At 42.4% G+C, this 20,863-nt stretch overlaps 1 long non-coding RNA gene across 1 annotated transcript in view; it reads right to left on the bottom strand.

Moving 5' to 3' along the window:
• The window catches only part of LOC137342365 (uncharacterized), a 92,594-nt gene that overhangs the window by 33,691 nt on the left and 38,040 nt on the right, over window positions 1–20,863 (bottom strand). The window contains exons 2-3 of the long non-coding RNA XR_010967239.1: window positions 9,816–9,937; window positions 7,978–8,041 (exon numbers count right to left, since the gene is read on the bottom strand). This is a non-coding gene — a long non-coding RNA (uncharacterized lncRNA). The remainder of the gene's footprint in view (window positions 1–7,977; window positions 8,042–9,815; window positions 9,938–20,863) is intronic.

The raw sequence follows: 20,863 nt of genomic DNA, 5'->3' as shown, positions 1-20,863 counted from the left end.
CTCAGGAGTAGCACTCTCACCTCTGAGTCAGAAGGTCGACAGCTCAAGTCCCACTCCAGAGACTTGAGCACATAATCTAGACTGGTACTTCAGTGCAGTACTGAGAGAGTGTTGCACTATCCCTCAACCAATCTCACTACCTCATTGCTACTTGTAGGACCTTGCTGCCGCATTTCCCTACATTACAACAGTGACTGCACTTCAAATAAAATTATCTAATTGGCTGTAATTTGCTTTGGGGTGTCCCCTGAGGTCATAAAAGGTGATTGGCAAAAGAACCAAAGGTGACATGAGGAAAACTTTTTTACACAGCGAGTGGTTAGGATCTGGAATGCACTGCCCGAGGGATTGGTGGAGGCAGATTCAATCATGGCTTCCAAAAGGGAACTGGATAAGTACTTGAAAGGAAAAATATTTCAGGGCAATGGGGATAGGCCAGGGGAGTGGAACTAACTAGATTGCTCTTACATAGAGCCGGCACGGACTCGGTGGGCCGAATGGCCTCCTTCCATGCTGTAACCTTTCTATGATTTGAAAAATGCAAGTCTTTCTTTAAATTGTATCTTAAAATTACAAATAGTTTTAATTCCTTATTAAATTGTTGATTCTCATCTTCAGAAGTTTTCTGAGGACTACGTTGCTTTATTACAGAAAAACAATTTGCAGCATTATTATTCTTCATTCCTACTGAATGCCAGGTAATATGACATATAATATGCTGTAGCTGTGGGTCCACAAAATTTATAATCCTTCAACTCTAATTAATTCCTCAAAACTGTGGAACTCCCTACCTCCCTCAGTCTTTCCTTCCACCCATAATCTTCAGGCTTCTAAAATCCAAACTTGGCATCCCCTCATCATGATTTCCTGATTGACTTCATCTTCCCTTTCACTCATTCATCCTTGTTGGTGGTCCTATACTACGGTCATGGCCCTTCAACTAGGTCTCAGAACAATAATTAATAGTTAACTGCATTCGGGGTCTTTGATTTCTTCATATCTTCCTAAAATGTCTTTAATCTGCTCATAGAATTCATGCTTATTTATAGTATTAGCATTAGTTCAGAATGTTGCATTTGCACAAGGTCTACTGAGTTTTATTCAGAGGCTAAAACAAACCTAAAAGACCCAGAAAAGACTGAGTCATGCTTCCAGTCAAATGCTTTTTGGAACCACTTAAACAAATTACCAGCTGGGGAATTTAGCTAATAACCAAACAACTTGAAAAATAAAAGAAATTGATTGAAACTTAAATTAGAAGTTGGGCACTTACTGTTGAAGACATTGTAATTCTATGATTGGTCTGAGGTAGTTAACGAAAAAGAGATGAACCTCAAGCTACAGTAGGTCAAATACAAGGCCACCTAGATACTCCTGATTATCTCGGGTCCATTACATCTGGGGAGGAATAGGCACAGATTCATTTAGATTTGTGTGATATATGTGCTGTTGCTAACAGTTAGTGCCGTGTTTTGTCGAAGTACTTATATTCCGCAGTCCCAGTGAACTCGGAAATCTGGAAGACTCAAAAGAGATTTGAGGGCAGAGGCAACTGGGACCCAGTTAGCTTCTTTTGTTGCTACATATATGTGTTACCACATCACCACAACAACTTAAAAAAAAATCTGACTCTTTGCAACAAATCCATTTTCTCCAAACCTCTTTCCCGCTTTATCTTTTCAATAAGGACGTACAGAAGCCTTCCTGCCAGCCTTGTAGAATGTACAGAAGAGCTAGTGTGAGTTGTGGAGCATGTGAAGTGATGTGATACTGTATAAATTCTATGAAAGACAATTTAATAATTCACAGGGACAAAGTCCAAAGTGAGCTATTCTCATCCTCACATGCAATGTACAATTTTTCGCGCCATTTACATGTTGATACTCTTTCTCTTACGTCTGCAGCAGATTACAAAAATATCACCTTTAAATCAATTTTTTTATTACTTTCAGTAATGGCTATCATCAACACAAAGTGTGATCACAGTAACTTCCCATCTAAGGTTATGTGATGGCTTCTCTCATCCCGTCAGATACATGTGGCTGCCAACTTGAAAATTTCCTTAGGGACGAAGAATTCCACTTACGGTGCCATCTTGTTCCAAGCCAAGACATTTTGAGGCAGTGAGTGCCAGAACTTGGATATGAATTTACATCTGTGACTTGATTGGAAGACAAGGAAATAATACTTTTAAAATCTGAGTTTGGCCATTATTTAAAATTAACAGAACTATTACTATGTTAAAACTGAATGCCGACTGAACTCTGATTACACTTTGAGTCTCAGAGGTAAAACCTCTCGTCAGTTCTATGACTCACTCCTGTAATATCTTTACTCTGGACCTAGCCTCCTGTAAGTGCATTAGCTGTGGATCAATGGTAGCACACTCATCTCTAAGTCAGAAGGTTGTGGGTTCAAGCCCCACTTCAGAGACTTGAATATATAATCTAGGATGACATTCCAGTGCAGTACTGAGGGAATGCTGCACTGTCGGAAATGCCGTCTTTCAGATAAGACCTAAAACCACAGCCCCATCTACCCTCTCAGGTGGACGTAAAAGATCCCATGGCACTATTTCGAAGAAGGGCAGGGGAATTGTTCCCTGGCCAACATTTATCCCTCAATCAAAACCCTTAAAAGAGGTTATCTGGTCATTGCTGTTTGTGGGACCCTGCTGTAAACAAATTGACTGCTGCATTTCCACCACCACAACAATGACTACACTTCAAAAGTACTTCATCAGTTGTAATGCGCTTTGAGACATCCTGTGGTCGTGAAAGGCGCTAAATAAATGCAAGTTCATCTTTCTTTTATATAACTGCCAGTATAAATACTTGGAAGAACAATTGCTCTGAGTGTTGTGAAGCTGGTAACTAGTTCCAATTCGAAATCCCGGTTTAACAACACCATGTCATTGTTCTGAAGCATGCTTTTGAAAGTGTGTTTGCAGACAGACTTCTGGCATAGCACATTTGTGCAATGATGCACCATGCAATAGAGCGGCAAGATGTGGCGGACTCGCCTACAACGGTGACAAAGTGCAGTTGTGCATTGAGACACTCATCGATGTGATGACAGGACAAAGGCCCTCCCTGTGATGGCTGTACATTGCCTTAGTTCACGGAGGCTCCGCTCTGGAGTGTTGTAGGACTTACAGCTATTCTCAGAGGGTGAGCTCATGATTTCATCAGAGCAGTCTTTTGTAGCAGAGAGGAAAAACACAGGTGAGGTGGGTTCTGCTCAGAGGGAGAAATAAAATCAGAGGTCAGCCCACAGCACTTAAGCACATCTGAATGCCACAAACAGAAGCCCTGGCCGCAAGTCATCAAGCCATCTGCTGGGCTAGGATCTCAGTCAGGGAATAGTACTCAGTACAGAGGAACAGAATGGAAGTGGGGCGGAAGGGGAGTGGACAAAATAAATTAGAGGGGAAAATTGCATTGAGTTATTTATTTATATATATATATATATATATATATATATATATATGTGTGTGTATAACACACACATATAGATGAATAAAACGGTACTCAAGACTGCAGTAAGATTAATGTAAGGAATCTTACAACACCAGGTTACAGTCCAACAAATTTATTTTAAAATCACAAGCTTTCGGAGATTATCCCCTTCGTCAGGTGACGAAGGGGATAATCTCCGAAAGCTTGTGATTTTAAAATAAATTTGTTGGACTATAACTTGGTGTTGTAAGATTCCTTACATTTGTCCACCCCAGTCCATCACCGGCATCTCCACATCATGGCAGTAAGATTACATCATGATTTACAGCCTAGATTAGTTATTGCTCACAACGTAATCACTAAAAGGTAAAAAGGTTGGGGGAACAGGAGCAAAATAAAAGAGAAACATATAAATAATATAACTAACGTGCAGTGACAACTAACCTGTCAATAAATTCGATTCTGATAGAATCTGTTTGGGGCATGTATTTTTTTAATGTTATTCAGCCTGAACCATCTAAATAATTAATTGGACTAACAGGAACTGGGACACGATTCACAGATTTCTGAGCCAAGACCCAGGCTCAAGCACCAACTCCTATATGGGCTGGTACTCTTTGTCACCCCACAAACAATGTTCCCTGTTGAGAGAATTCATGCTCAGCTTTTCAGTTAGGAAACCAATCCAGATAAAAAAAGTTGCTTGTACTTCCAAAAAAAATATTCACATTTCAACTTTTGCCTTCAGTTGATTCTGAAATATTTCAGAATATTTTTAAGGTAGCTTTTTGAATTTAACCCTCTGAGCGAGCAATGGCAATGTACTCATCTAGATGCCATCAAGCTTTGGGAGAGAAAGATAGAAGAAGGTGAATGTCATTTTGTCACCTTCTAGTCTTCGACGCATGTCAAGTGTTGACCTTCTTGCATCTACAATGTTACCTTATTAATCTTCAGGTTCTAGGCCTTTGATTGACTGGAAAATTAGAAAATTAGCCTTTAAAATCAGGTTTTAAACCAAGCAAAATCTTTTTTTTAAGAAAGGCAGCCTGGGCTCGCATCCAAAATGGACAGCAGGAACAAGGAGGTGGAGGAACAAAATAAATGGCAACTGTTAAACTTTAAAAAAATTAGAATATGTAGAATAGAAAAAAATAGAGAACAATGAGCATTGAGAAGATGAGAGAGGAAAAAAGTCACACTAGGTAAGAGCACAGATAAAAATAACATAGATTTTATGTAAAATTGTGTTTTAGATGATTTAATTTAGTCGTTTTTTTGACTCCTTCTTGGGATGTGGGCATCGCGGGCAAGGCCGACATTTAATGCCCATCCCTAGTTGCCCCAAGAAGGTGGTGTTGGGCCTTCATTTTGAACCGCTGCAGTCCATATGGTGTCTGTCTGATTATATTCTTGTTAATTTAGTAGGTTAGGCTTATTACTGGGCAGCTTTAGTATTCTAATACCAGTGTGTGGAGTTTCAGTGTTGCATAAGCTGAAAGCAAATATAACCAATTGGCCCAGGTAGACAAAAGTTTCCCTAAAACTCCTGGCACTCCAGGGGTTAAGGTGACTTTTTGACCGAAGCTGAACTACAGATCTAATGAAATAAGTAACAAGCTCCTTCCCTCCATTTTGAATGAAATCCCTCAGTGCACTTTATCTTAGTTCTCATTGCCCCAAATTGTTCCTGACGTTTATCAATGATAAACATTAGGGACAATTTGCCAGATGGGGTAGAAAAGTCAAAAGTATGTTCAAAATTAGCTTAAACACCATCATGTGAGAGTTAAGGTACCAGTGGGATAAGCTTTGAAGGATTCATTTAATTCATTAATGTATTTAAGAGGAAGCTAGATAAACACATGAGGGAGAAAGGAATAGAAGATTACGCTGATAGGGTTAGATGAAGAGGGGTGGGAGGAGGCTCGTGTGGAGCATTAATACCGGCATAGACCAGTTGGGCCAAATGGCCTGTTTCTGTGCTGTACATTCTACTCAATTCTATGATTCAGTGATTCTTTTCTTAGGTTCTTGTATAATACTGGCTTCCAATTACCCCTTTTTCAAAGCGGTGCATTTTTCTGTCAAAAGCATGCCATAGATTTGCACCAGGAGCTTTGTTGCTGTTCAAGATCTTGAATATAGTTAATTAGCACGTGCTCACATGTGTGTGGCTGCACAGGGAAACTCGCTGGAAAAAACTTTGATTAATATGCTGCACAAGCCATAAATTCCGGGATTTCCATTAGTCACTAGTTTTAAGTTGGAAACTAATAAATGAGTGCATTGAAGGTTTGAGGAAAGAACTGAAAAAAAGTCATCAAAAGTGTTTTAGGATTTAAGTTAAAGAAACAGAATATTGGCAAACAAGATGGAACTGTTGGGTGTTGTCTCCATTTTCTGTGTTGTTCCCAACATTCCTAGATTTTCTTTTTTTATCTTTACTTTGTTAGTTGGTGTTCAATGTACTGACTTATTTAGAAATAATGGTCTAATGCACAAGAAAGAAGTCCGAAGTACTGGAGAGCAGTACTCAGTTCAAAGGATCATTACAGAATTTACTCCTGAAATGCATAGCACGGAAGCAAAAAGAATGTAAACCATGAGCTGAGAAATCATTCCATTCTAACCCTGGAGGAACTACCAAGATCGCATTCAGTCAGTAATCCCATTTTATTTAGGGTAGGATTATTATTTTGTTTGCCAGGAACAATTATGAAAAATTGATAAACTACAAACCTTTAAATCTTTCATAATGTCAATCAAGATTTATGAAAACTGATGCAACATTAATAGAGGGTTCAATCATTATTCTATTTAAATATTAATAGAGTTTTTTGATTATTACATTTACCAAATTTGTATTCAAGTATGTCAACACTGAGATCTGGCCTCTTGCGCATCCCCGATTTTCTTCGCTCCACCATTGGCAGCCGTGCTTTCATCTGCCTAGGCTCTTAGTTCTGGAATCTCTGCCTTGCTACCTCTCTCTCCTCCTTTAAGACACTCCTTAAAACCTACCTCTTTGACCAAGCTTTTGGTCACCTGTCCTAACATCTCCTATGGCTTGGTGTCAAATTTTGTTTGACAACATTCCTGTGAAGTGCTTTGGGATGTTTTACTACGTTAAACGCCCCATATAAATGTAAGTTGTTGTTGTTGTCACCATCAAGAAGAGGTGCATGGGAAAACAAGAAGTATAAGTGTATCATCTGGATATTCTCGAAATAAAGCCAAGTCACTGTTATAATGATCTGGAATGCGCTGTCTGAAAGGGTGGTGGAAGCAGATTCAATAGTAACTTTCAAAAGGGAATTGGATAAATACTTGAAGGGAATAAATTTACAAGGCTATGGGGAAAGAGTTGGGGAATAGGACTAATTGGATAGTTCTTTCAAAGAGCCGGCACAGGCACAATGGGCTGAATGGCCTCCTCCATAGAGCTGCACAAAATATGGGGAGTGAGTGATATTGAAATAATAATGATATTTTGGGCACGATTACTTGTAAATTAAAAATAAAAGCAGAAAATGTTGGAAATTGATACACCTCTGTCAGCATCTTAACCAGTTAGAGCTGCATGTCAGGTGAAGTGTCTCAACCCGAAACTCTAGCCTGTGTTATCTCTCACTTCAGATGCTGGCAGACCTGTTGTGCATTTCCAACATTTTCCATTTAGAATTTGTAGCATTTACTGTTCTCTTCCGTAAATTAAAAATCTTCAATGCAATCTTTGAATTGATTAAATGGGAGGGGGATAAAATAATCACAGTTGCCAGCTGTACCAAAATGTATGATGCATCCCCAATTTCCTTCACCTCACCATTGGCAGCTGTGCCTTCAACGTCTAGGCCCCAAACTCTGGAATTCCCTCCCTAAACCTCTCTGTCTCTACCTCTCCTCATTAAGACGCTCCTTAAAAACTACCTCTTTGACCAAGCTTATGGTCACCTATCCTAATGTCTCCTTCTTTGGCTCAGCGTCAATTTTTGTCTGATCACGCTCCTGTGAAGCGCCTTGGGACCTTTCACTATGTTAAAGGCGCTATATAAATGAAAGTTGTTGATGCACTGAAATTTTATAGCACTTGTATTTATCGAGTCACACGCAAGAAACAATTTGTGTTGCTTTTCAGGAGTTGTGAAGAAAAGAAACTCGCAAATATTTAAAATCGGAAACAGAAAATGTTGCAAATACACAGCAACTCTGCCAGCACCTGTAAAGCGAAAAGACGGTTTAATATCTCGATACAGTCAATTCTGATGAAAAGTCTCCACCTGAACTATTAGCCCTTGAGTTCTCTCTTCAGATGCTGACAGACTTGCTTTGTATTTCCAGCTTCTTCTGATATGATGAACAAAAAGATATTTTAAGAGCAATAAAGTATTTGCATGTAACTAGTTGAATGCAGCTGAGTATCTGTCCCAACACAAGCCATTAACCACACTGTAACTGTATATCTACAGGTAAACTAAAAATAAGATGAAGAATGCAGCACAACTTATCAAACACTTACCATCTTGAACCTGCTTCCGAATGGTCTTTGATCACTTCCAGAATTAATAGCTTTTAACAGGGATCTGAAGAAAGGAGCAGGAAGACATTAATCTAATCAGGTTAAGAGTGTTGAATGGCACAGTCTTTTTAATATTAAGAATTTTATCACAAAATCAACATTTCAAAAGGGAATAATGCTAAACAAAACAGAAAATGTTGGCAATGTACAGTCAGCATTTGTAAAGAGAAACGACGGATTAACAGATTTAACCCTTCATCAGCAAACAATGTGTCTTTCTGAAACAGTTTAACAAAAAGAAAAATCACTGGACGTTTTTATTCCTTCTTTCATCTGTTCTCTTTGTTTTTCTTAACATTTTCTCCCCGACCCCCTTTCTTGCAAAATCTACAAGCTTTAAGTGACGTCTTCAGTATGTAAAAACAAACAATTTTTTTCAAAAACGACACAAATGATCTACTTTAATTTCAAGAGCTGCGCCAATTAAATTTTATGCAAAAATATTGAGATTTAAAAATTTCTTCCCACGCTCAAAAAAACCCCTCAAATCAACTCAGATTTTAGGACCTTAAAATTATGCCACGGCATAATAGCAGGGTCTGCACGTCTTTGCACTAAGCCAATTAAAGTCATAGGTTTTCCAGTGGGCATCGATATAACTGACATTTACAAGGGCCTTACCCGACAGTTAAAGTAACATGCCAGGTAAAGCCATTTTTTTCAGCGCCATTTAAACTGGCAGCTGGGATGACACTCAAGTGAGCTTAACACAGTACTTTAGGTGGGACAGGGTAGTGGCATTACCATCCTGGCACCAGTCGGCCATCTTTTTTACATAGAATTAAATAGAGTCTACAGCACAGAAACAGGCCATTCGGCCCAACTGGTCTATGCCGGCGTTTATGCTCCACACGAGCCTCCTCCTACCCCTCTTTGTCTAACCCTATCAGTATAACCTTCTATTCCCTTTTCCCTCATGTGCTTATTTGGTTTTTGAATCAGTATTGATGTACTCCGGTAAAAACAGCTTTTATTACAACAGCTATATATATATATATATAATACATATTTTTATTGCCTTTTTCCTCCAATATATGGCTGGAGTTAAAGCCTCAGCAGGGAAGGACGCCAACCGTAGGTTTATACAGCATCTGTGGGGGTGGCAGAGATTTTATAAAAAAGAAGGAAAGTGCAACGTATGTCGCATCTAGCTCACATTTCACTGCAGAGCCAATGAGCCCTCTCCTTTCCACCGGTATGATTCCTTTTGTCCACTGCTAAATGCTTGAACACTGCTAGTTAAAAAGTTTAAGAGACGTCAAGTACCTGCGGCAGTTAGCGAGCACTGGGAGCCACATGAAAGTCCAACCCTAAATATTTTAAGGAGGCAGTACAGTATTTTTTTTCTCCTCTTTATTTGTGAAATAGAATCTTGACAGATTAAAGACATCAAAACAGCGCAACTTATTACAGCAGAGGAGCTTTCTGAACGAGTGTCATTTTTTTTAAACAATATTTGCAGCATCACCACTGCAATTTTTGCAAAAACCTGAATCAGCTACTTTGAATGTGGTGGAATCTCTGCAGCAAAATGTACTCAAATTTCAATCGATCAATCCTAGAAACTGAACAAATACTTAATGGACAAAGTTTAGTGAATTAGATAGGCAAACACACGCGTATAGTTAGGGCAAGCCAAGCAGGAATTGTCACCACCAGATTGCACTGTTAGCCTTGTACTAACTTCAGCGATGGGGGAGCTTCAGGAAACTGCCCAAAAGGAACTGATAGTGTGGGCTGGAACTCCAGCTTAAGTCTCACAGTAAAGAGTCACAAACCTCGAACTAAAAGAGGTGAAGTCACAGGAGGAAATCCTTTTCAGCTCAGAAAGCCAAGGGTGGCCCTGATCTGCTCCATTTATCATAGGCCATGGTCGCAACTAACCCAATCCAACAATGATCTGAGTGAATGGCAGAAAGAGAAGAATAGTTAGTTAATGAGGAAGTGAAAGGAGTTCCAATGCAAATTACATGTTGAGGAGAGCTTCTCATCTCACGCGTGGCAAAGGTGCAACAGGTTAGAATCGTCAGGTGCTGATGGACGAGAGTGGAAATGGAAGGAAAACACAGCACAGAATGTGTACCGATGGATAAATGCTTGAGACAAGGTCTGTACCGAGTATACATACCAGGGTTCTGTTGTCTGTGCTATTTATTAAAGTAGAAAACTTAGCTGAATAACACACAAGAGACAGTGCCTTAAGTGTTTCATGATGTTAAGTTCCCTGGTTCGATACGTAATCGGGAAGTTACGCCTGAAATTATGCCCATTCATGCGTCCATTTTGTCGATGTCATTTTACACTTAAATTACCTGCCAATTTCATTAGCATACGCCAGAAGGTAAAAATTGTCGTAAACAAGTGGAAATCAGCGTTAACAATTGGGGCCCAAAGAAAGCGTGGAACTTACATCATATATTCTTTAAGTAGAAGTAAACTAATTTAACCACCATTCATGCACGTAAGGTACAGCAGGGGCTAAATTGCACCACGTGACGCCCGTTCTGTAGGCACTACATGGACACCTAAGCCCCGGTAATGGCGGCTGAAATGCGCGCGCGCACACTTCCAGCGTGACGCGCGCAGGGCGCCATCTTGGTAAAGGTGGGTGCGCACCCAACAAACGCCAGCAGCATGTCGAGTAGGGAGATTATGATGTAAATCAATGTGCAACGCTGATTTAAAGGGAGCACTGCTATTTTGGAACTCCACCCTCCAGCCAACGCACAGCTGAATAGGTCATAAACAGTATGGAGGACCCCTCCCACCAGCGCTATTTAAAGGTATTATGCAGGAGTTACAGGTTGGTTGCTGGATTATTGCTTTTGGCTGCTGATGCATTTATACCTGTTTTTGGAGGTCTCCTGTACTTCAATACTAGGACCAGGAGACATAGCCTAAAGATTAGAGCCAGGACATTCAGGAGTGAAGTTCGGAAACACTTCTACACGCAGAGGGTGGTAGAAGTTTGGAACTCTCTTCTGCAAACAGCAGTTGATACTAGCTCAATTGTTAATTTTAAATCTGAGATTGATAGATTTTTGTTAACCAATGGTATTAAGGGATATGGGGCTATGGGTATGTGGAGTTAGGCCACAGATCAACCATGATCTCAATGAATGGCGGAACAGGCTCGAAGTGGTAAACGGCCTACTCCTGTTCCTATCTTCCGATAATAAAGTTTCAATACTCTACAGGGAGTGGGTTGGCCAACTGCCTGGCAACAGCAAGAGCACTGGCGGAGTGGCAGGGGTGGGACAGGAATGCTTTCATCCTGAGAGAGGACAGCGGGTTCACGTTCCACGGGGCCACTGCCACTTGCTGCCTCCTGTTATGCGGCACCTTATCCTGCAAGAAAGCGGGAAGTGTGTCAGTGAGTGTCCTGCAGGATGTTTGGGTGATGCGGCTGTCATGGTTGAATAGCTGCTAGTGTGTGTGACCTGTGAGTTATGGGTGTGCAGCTTGTAACAGTGGTAATGTGTGAGGGTGAGATGAAGCATCTGATTGAAAGAGTTTGTTGGTAGGTGGGTGATGGGGGATGTAGTGCATGGAGCAGTGGATGAGGCGAGTGGTGTAGTTAGTAGGAGATGCCACTTGACAGTTGAACTCACGCACCTTGACCACTCACGTCAAATCATTGCACTTCTTCCTGCACTGCATCCATGCTCGTGGTGCTATGTGCCTGGCATTGACCTTATCCCCTACTGCCTCGGGAGCATATGTGTGGAGGTCCTCTTGCTCCCCTGAGGATGCCCCTCTTTCTGTCCACCTCTTGCACCAAGGCCCCGAGCACATCATCAGAGAACCTTGGTGCACACTCTCTCACAGGCCCGGTACAAACTTAGATCGGCTGGTTGGTGGGGTCTGGTGTGCAGATTGAGGGGTTGTGGGATGTAGTTTTGAGCAATCTTTATTCAATATTTTAAAATATAAGAGTCCTGCAAACTTTGAGAAGCTAAGTTGTTGCTCATTAAAAATTCCAGAGTTCCATCATCACCGTGCTTCACTGTATTGCAACACAGATTCACTTCCCCATTGACTTCCACCACTTCCTGCAGCCACAGTGTACCTCCCCTTTAAGAAGTGCATCCTGCCTTTAAGTGGTGCTAGCCACTCCTGATATCGGGGCCATATCGGGATATGTGTGCAGCCACTCAAAAGCGCAGGCTGCACACAGCAATCACTGAAATCATCAGGCAGCACGAATGTTACGTGCTGCCTGCATCGCATCGACTGGGCGCAGGTGAATCGCAATTAACCCCCAGCATGTTTAAGAACATGCTATTGTGAACTGCATTCAAAGTAACAGAAAATACACTACAGGTCTCAGTGAGGAGAAATAAACAAATTCGTTTAAAAAGAAATTCCAATAAAACACCAGAAAATTGACTTTGTTTCCTGCTGCATCTAAAACTCTGAGCGTAATTTTACACCCATTTTGAAGCAGTACAATTGCAGGAAATTCGCGGGCAGGTTAGGATACGGATAGAAGAATTTTGGGAGAGCTGAAATTCTCAGAGCGTGGAAGACGGAAGGCCGGCCAGGACAGGAGAGCACTGGAATAATTGAGTCTGGAGATGATATTGGCATGGATGAGAGATTCAGCAGCACAATCGCTGAGGCAGGGATGGAGGCAGGCTACGTATCGGGGGGGGGGTGGGGGGGGGGTGGAAGTAATTGGTCTTTGTGATGGAGAAGATATGGTCCTCGGATAAAGTAGCCCGAGTGACATGCTGTACTTGGGTTTTTCATGTTATGTTTCAATCTTAGCAGCAGGCAGTGCTTTGGGTCTAATGTGTCATGCTCATTGGCTCTTACTGTGTTGCAATGAAAATGCTGGAGAGATAATTTTGGATGAGTACATTGCACTGTGTGCCTGATGGAGGTGGTTAGGAACTTTAACAGCTCATTTAAAATAGTTTGGTGGTAGAATTACCATATATAGTTTCAAAGTACTGTAATGCAGACAAACCACATTATCTAGGAAATCTAAAGGCATGAGCTATGGTACAGTAGGTAATTGTGGCTCCTTAAGTTGCTTTTTCAGTAAATTGCTTAATAAGACAGGTGCCTGTGTTCAAGTCAACCAAATTAACAGTGCAAGGTGAAAAATATTGTAACTTAGATATTTAACTGCCCTTCCTGAGGTATCCATACTGGTACTGTCAGTAATAACCTGAACACGCTTAACCCAAGGCCAGAACAAGCCTTAAACATTGTGAAATTCTATCCTTAGCTGCAGCATCAGACTTTTAAAAGGGCTGATCAAAAAACCATCTGTTTCCCATTTAGTTAACACACAAGCTCAGGTTTTGCATGTTATGTTTCACTCTTAGCAGCAGGCAATGTTTTGGGTTCATTGTGTCCTTTCAACTGGAACCTTTTTTTTAAAAAAAAAGAAAGAAAAAGAAAGCAGCGTTTTTCCTTGCATAAAATTTGTCATTTTAATTACATTTGAATGTTGTGTGGAAACAATCAATGTGTGACATGTCTTTCGGGGATTTCCTCAGAATGATACCTTAACAGAGAAGCTGAAAGATGGTCACTGCTCTGCCCTTAAGGAGCTGTGTATGCTCATCAGTGAGGTGACTGAAATTTTCCCATTATTTCCCATATTTTATGAATCAGGCTTGGGCTAATAAGTGGCAAATAACATTCACGCCACACAAGTGCCAGGGAATGACCATCTCCAACAAGAGAGAGCCTTACCACCTTCCCTTGACATTCAATGGCATTACTATTGCTGAGTGCCCCACCATCAACATCGTGGGGGTCACCATTGACCAGAAAATCAACTGGATCAGCCACATAAATGCCATGGCTACTAGAGCAGGTCAGAAGCTGGGGGATTGTGTGGCGAGTGGCTCACCTCCTGACTCCCCACAGCCTCTCCCCCACCTATAAGGCACAAGTCAGGAGTGTATTGGAATATTCTGCACTTGCCTGGATGGGTGCAATTGCAACAACACTTAAGCTTGACACCATCCAGGACAAAGCAATTTGCTTAATCAGCATCTCATCCACTAGCTTAAACATCCACCACCGGCATACCATGGTTGCAACATGTTCTATCTACAGGATCCATTGCAGCAATTCACCAAGGCCTCTTCGGCAACACCTCCCAAATCCGTGACCTTCACCGCCTAGAAGGACAAGGGCAGCAGGCGCATGGGAACACCACCACCTCCAAGTTTCCCTTCAAGCCACACACCATCCTGGCTTGGACATATATCACCATTCCTTCTTCAACATTGGGTGAAAATCCTGGCACTCTCTACCTAACAGAAATGTGGGAGTACCTTCACCACATGGACTGCAACGGTTCAAGAAGACGGCTCACCATTACCTTCTCAAGGGCAACTAGGAATGGCAATAAATGCCAGCTTTGCCAGCAATGCCCACATCCCGAGAGTGAGAGAAAAGAAATCAAAATCAAATTGCAATTATCATAATGGAGTCAGCCATTCAGCCTATGGTAACAGAGCCAACCATTCAGCCCATCAATATAGCAATGGAGCCAGATATTCAGCCTATGGTAATGAGGCCAATCATTCAGCCAATTAAGCCTCCTCTGCCATTATGTTAGCCAGGGCAGCTCTTTATCTTTGGAACAGTAAAGTTTTCAGCATTATAGATTGTGAAAAAAATGATTAACAAAAAATTACAATGTTTCGGTCTGGGGTGAAGCCATTTTAGTCTCTGTAACTTCAGTGAAATTGTGTGTGTTCAGGGTTGGTAAGAATTATAGATAGAATCATAGAAGTTTACAACATGGAAACAGGCCCTTCGGCCCAACATGTCCATGTCGCCCAGTTTATACCAATAAGCTAGTCCCAATTGCCTGCACTTGGCCCATATCCCTCTATACCCATCTTACCCATGTAACTGTCCAAATGCTTTTTAAAAGACAAAATCGTACCCGCCTCTACTACTGCCTCTGGCAGCTCGTTCCAGACACTCACCACCCTTTGAGTGAAAAAATTGCCCCTCCAGACCCTTTTGTATCTCTCCCCTCTAAAAACACAGCCTTTTGTTTTCGGTGAATTCTTTTTATGATTCTGTTAGTTGTAACATTCCCATCTTTTGGAAGGATTGAGCTGGGGAAGCTCATAATCACATGCTAATTTGTATAACTCACCCTCCAGTAAAAAAAGCTTGTATTTAACAGGGATTGCTTTTGTCAGCAATACATATTTTCCAGAAAACATTGTTCATGGTGTTACATTGCTCTTAGCCATTTCATTTTGAGAATAATGAGCAGGGCCATTGGTTTACACTGACCAAAGAAGTCAATCTTGTTATTACATGAATTCTGGAATTTTTAACCAGCATTTCAGGGATCATATTGCGTGATTCCAACCATGTATGATCAGGGCCACTGAATTATGGTGATTGAATAAGTCAGATTTTATTTTTATTAAGTGGGATTGCAGGATTTTTACTGTTGTTTTTTGGGGAGCACATTCTGCAATTCAATCCATTTTCCATAAACCAGTAACCTTGATAATAACCTGTGATCTAAAGGCGAGAATAACACCTTCGACCAGCTTCATATACTGCTGCGGAAGAAGGTAATTTGTTCATACTCAACCAACACCTAAAAACAAATGATCTGGTCATTATCACATTGCTGTTTGTGGGATCTTGCTGTGCGCAAATTGGTTGCCGCATTTCCTACATTACAACAGTGACTGTACTTCAAAAAACGATTTCATTGGCTGTAAAGCGTTTTGGGACAATCTGAGGCCGTGAAAGGCGCTATATAAATGCAAGTTCTTTCTTTGTAAGCACAGCTTGCTCCTAAAGGAGCACGGTTGTTATTCAAAAAAATTCTGCGAATCTGTTTTATCGATCACGATGATGACGTAAGTTGTAACAAAATAGCAGCTCACATCACAGAACCGTGACATGGCATGTGCATGATGACATCGCAATGAAAATGATCTCCAACTATTCCTGCTCTTCTTGCGCCCTGACAATAATGACAGTGTAGCCTGCGGTATAGTGTAATCTGGTGGGTGGGGTTCCTGTACATGGAACAATCGTGTGTGGATCAGATTGCTTTCCAATGAAATAGTTCCTATTTCTTGCATGTTATCTTCAGATCTAGGCACCCTGATCAGCTGCTGAGGAACATTTGTACAGTTTCAAGCAAGAATAAAATGATGCTGTAACAAACTCTTTTCGGTTGCAATCTGATAAATAGCAATGGCCACCTCTCAGCTTTGTTAATTACTTTTTAAGCTCAATAAAGCATGACTGTGTATAAACAGAACTACAGATGTAGTACTAATGACATTTTTTTAAAGCTGCCTGCTTTAGGAAGTTAGTTCTTAACCTCACTTCCCTGCTCCAAAAAAATAAACTAATCAATCCCCATGTAAAATAACTGAAAGCCTGGATGAACCTGGAAGGAAAAGAGGGTCAAAGACATGGAATAAAGCTTTGATCTGGAAGTTTCGGTTATATAAAACTGACCTTTACGAACATGCTCCACGTGCAAAACCATTTCCATTTACTACAACGTAAAATATCACAGTCAATTATTAAAGTTCATCTTTAGTTTGCTTCACTACATTCATCCTTAAAGCATACTTTTAAACTGAGCTTTTTAATCACCTCAGTGGTGAAATCATAAATTAAAAAGGGCAAGGAAGTCTAGGGATAGTATTTTCTACTCAAACAACTTCCAAAATGTTTATGTTAAAAAAAATACACACACACACACACGGGAGTGTACTTAAAACAAAAACTATTCTTTCCTAGACTTTCCTCCATTAAAATATTGATTTAAAGATATAAAAGAGGAATTGAGTGAAGAGAAATTTTATGGCTATTGAATATTTCAGTTGCGAGCTACAAGAAAAAAATTAGCATCGATCAATGCACGAAGCCTGAATATGGACATTTCAACCAGGTAAATTTGCCCCCAACACTTTGAAATGGATTGTCTTTTACAGTTTATAACAGGAGTAAGTATGAGTTCTGCTGGTGTTCAGTGCATTCAAGACTCCCTCATAGGATTGAAAAGTATCAGTCAAATTGCACAAATGTGGAGATGCCGGTGATGGACTGGGGTTGACAATTGTAAACAATTTTACAACACCAAGTTATAGTCCAACGATTTTTATTTGAAATGCACAAGCTTTCGGAGGCTTCCTCCTTCCTCAGGTTTACCTGAGGAAGGAGGAAGCCTCCAAAAGCTTGTAGATTTCAAATAAAAATCGTTGGACTATAACTTGGTGTTGTAAAATTGTTTACAAATTGCACAAAGGCATGGAGTAGGATAGTATTCTGGATAACTCTTGCTCACTTCTCCCACTGGATATTGAGCATGAACTGGAGATAGTGTTAATATTCATAGAAGCAGCTTTACCCAATCCCATTTCATTTTATAACTAAACCAATTTCCCACTCAAGTTCAGAAAGTCTCAATCCTGTTACTAGTGGGCATGGGCCCACAGCACAATCTGCCACCAATTTGGCACAAATTACAGTCTTACTTAGAGAGACCATGGGATGGTTGATGTAGGAAACCAAAAACTGTCGTACTCGCTCAGTAGGGCGTGTTCTTCTAAGGTTGGCACTATTGGGGCAGAAAAGAGTGAGCTTCACTCCAATCTAACCAGGTTATTCCTGACATGGAATTGATTGACACAGAGAGGTAAATTTTAATCCCCATGGGATGGGGGCAGGTGGGGAGGAAAATCTTCCGTTTTCACAGCAGAACGGCATCTCAGCTTCAAGACCCCTACTTCTAGGTATAACCCAGGCAGGTTTGTATGGGTGTGGAAGCAGACACCAGAAAGCCACGCCCCCACTTAAAGCCAGCGGCCCAATACTTAAAAGGGCAACGTACCTTATTGAGATACTTGAGGTACTTGATATTTTGTGCATTGGACACTTAAAACAAATTTACCTGTTTGGGCTTCCCATCACTTCCCATTCATGTTAGGTGAAAGCAGGCGGGAAGGGCCGGATCCATGAGGTGAATGTCTTTATTGAATTGCTTGTGAGCCTGGAGGAGCAGAAGTGCTTCATCCAGGCCCAACAAGCTCACCTGGCCATCAGGACCCCCGCGATTGACTTACCCTCCCCCACCTACCTCCAATGCTTCACCCGACCACAAGCAACCTCCGATCTTCTTCCCGGACCCCCGATATACTCCCTGGCCCCACGATCTTCTTCCCGGCCACCCAATCTTCTTCCTGGCCCCCCCAATCTCTTCCTCAGCAACCCCCCACTCCCCAATCTCTTCCTTGGTCCCTACGATCCTCTTCCTGGCTCCCCCGATCTTCTTCTTCACTCCCCCTTCCAATCTGTTCCTCGGCCCCCAGGTCCTCTTCCCGGCTCCCCCCGATCTCTTCCTCTGGCCCCCCCAATATATTCTTCGCCCCCCCGATATATTCCTCAGCCGCCCCCCCAATATATTCTTCCCCCCCCCCGATCTTTTCCTTGCCCCCCCCCAAATATATTCCTTGGCCACCCGCCCACCCCTCCCCCCACCCCATCTCTTCCTTGGCTCCCAATCTTCTCCCCAGGCCATGATCCCTCCCTTCCTCCCTCCGATCCCTGGCGTGCAGCCTGCTGAAGCAGGCCTTCCTGCCCGACAGCCTGTCATTCAGGCTGGTTGCTGGGCATGAAACCGGAAAGTGCAATTGATGGGCTTCATTAAGGTCGCGATGCCCACTTACCTTCCGGGTTTCGCATCCAGAGATCTTCCCCCACCCCCCTGCTCCCTTCCCGTCTCGCATTTAAAATTTACCCCAGAGTGTTCAAAATGGAAAAAGTTCCATTTCCCACCATCAGCAAAGTTCACAAAATTTAGAGAGAAAAAAAATTAATTTATAATGCTCTCTCATCCATGATGAGTTACCTCAACTGACCACTGTCTTTCTGTTTTTATTTTATAGACTTTAAATTTTGATAGTTGAGCCATTTGAGAGATACTGTCCAACCTCTGGATTAGTCGTGTGAATGAAGTGCTAATTAGTGAGAACTCAGGAGCTGTTTTGTGCTGTGGTCTAATGACTACTGAATCCTGTTCCGGGTTCACATGAACTCATTTAACATCGATCAGTGAGAAAAAGTTTCAAGTAGATTCACCATTTGCCCCAGAACTAAAGGGCCGATTTTAGGATGGCCGAGTGGGTGTGTTGGGGGCAGAGGGGCTCCTAAAATGGGGGGATGCCGGAGCGGATTTGGAGCCCGTCTCCAACCCGCCCACTTCCGGGTTCCCCAATGACGCGTTCGGGTGCCCAAATGTGGGACTCCCACCGGCAATTAAAGCCGGCGGGATGACAATTTAAATACTTACTTACCTCGTTGAGGTCCTTGACAGACCTCATTGACTGGAGATTTTGGCAGGGGTGCAATTTTCAAGTATTCTCAGCGTGTTTCCCGTGCTGTGGGAAACACTCCCTGTTGGAGCAGACGTGTTTCAGTCAGCAGCCAGTGGGAGATGCAAAGGATTTTTTGACAGTTGGGGGGAAAACCTCATTTATTGCAGCAGGGCACTCTGTCACTTCAGACAAAGTTTTGGCTGTAACACCTTTGTCTTTCCACTCAAAATTATTCATTTATACCCTAAACTCTGCTGTGCAAACACATTTACCTACTTTGCGGACCCCCTCAAACTCATACCGTCAGGATGGGGGGGCACCATGGCTGCATTCATCACTTCATCAGAGGATGAGCAACATCACCAGCCTCACCAGGCACGCCGTCCACCTCCGCCACGTGGAGCTCCACAACACAGTGCTGCGCCACAGGCACCTGCACAAAATAGTTGTGCAACTACACATACACCCACTGTAGAGTGACACAATGGGTGGCATCAAGTGTGCGTGTTCATGGAGAACCTCATGAAAGGGACTTATTGCACAAGCCAATCAAGAATGGCCAAGATGTGGCAATAGTGGTGACAATATAATATTTAATGTGAGTTGAACCAAAATCAAAATATAAATAAAAAACATGATAAACTGTCAAACACTCTTGTGCATCCCCTTTGTGCTCACAAAACCTTTGCCATACGCTTCCTATTACTCATACGTGGTGCTTCCCCTGTGGCTGCAGCAGAGCTAGTGGCAGGTTGCTTTTGTTCATGCCCTGACCGATTAGATGCTTTAGGCCAATGCCCTCTGGTTTTCGGTGCCCGTGAGGGCCCATCCAAAGACTGCTCTACCTGCACCTGTGCAGGAGCAGACTCGATCACCTGGAGAGGAGGCAGCATTGTGGGTACTGGCTGAGAGGGGGGCAACGGGCGAGATGTGTAAGCATTTTGAGTGGCGTCCCCACTTCCATGTCCCCTTTCGCCATCATCCCTCTCCTGGGCCAGGCCCACATCACTCCTACCACCCTGCTGGACGACAGTTTGGAGGAAATGTGTGAAGCCTTGTAAGGCCAGTGCTAGTGTATCTGCCAGCCTGTTTAAGGCAGCAGAATGTTGCTCACCCGAAGGGCTATTGTCAGGGCCTCAATGGACTCATTGTTGAGCAGTGCTTGAAGCTCGATGGAGGCTAGCCTTCCCACCATCGCAGACATTCCTGCACTTACCTGCGACACTATCTCAGAGATGCCCTCATGTCCCTGTGACAGTATCTCGGAAATCCCCTCCTGTACCTGTGCCGCTATTCCACTCATGCAGGAGTTGGACTCCTCCGTACTCTGCGCAATTGTGGAGAACGCGCGTGGCACCTGTTCCAGCACCTCACAAATGTGCTGCTGCCCCTCGATCATTCTCCTTTTCATGGATGACCCCCAGGGTTCAGCATCTGTGTCCAGCTGAGCAGAGCCTGGAGAGGAATGCTCCCACCGAGGCGGA

The sequence above is a fragment of the Heptranchias perlo genome, chromosome 25, assembly GCF_035084215.1.
Source record: "Heptranchias perlo isolate sHepPer1 chromosome 25, sHepPer1.hap1, whole genome shotgun sequence".
NCBI lineage: Eukaryota > Metazoa > Chordata > Chondrichthyes > Hexanchiformes > Hexanchidae > Heptranchias > Heptranchias perlo.
The sequence above is the reverse complement of the archived record's forward strand: the minus strand, read 5'-3'. Positions and strand labels throughout refer to the sequence as shown.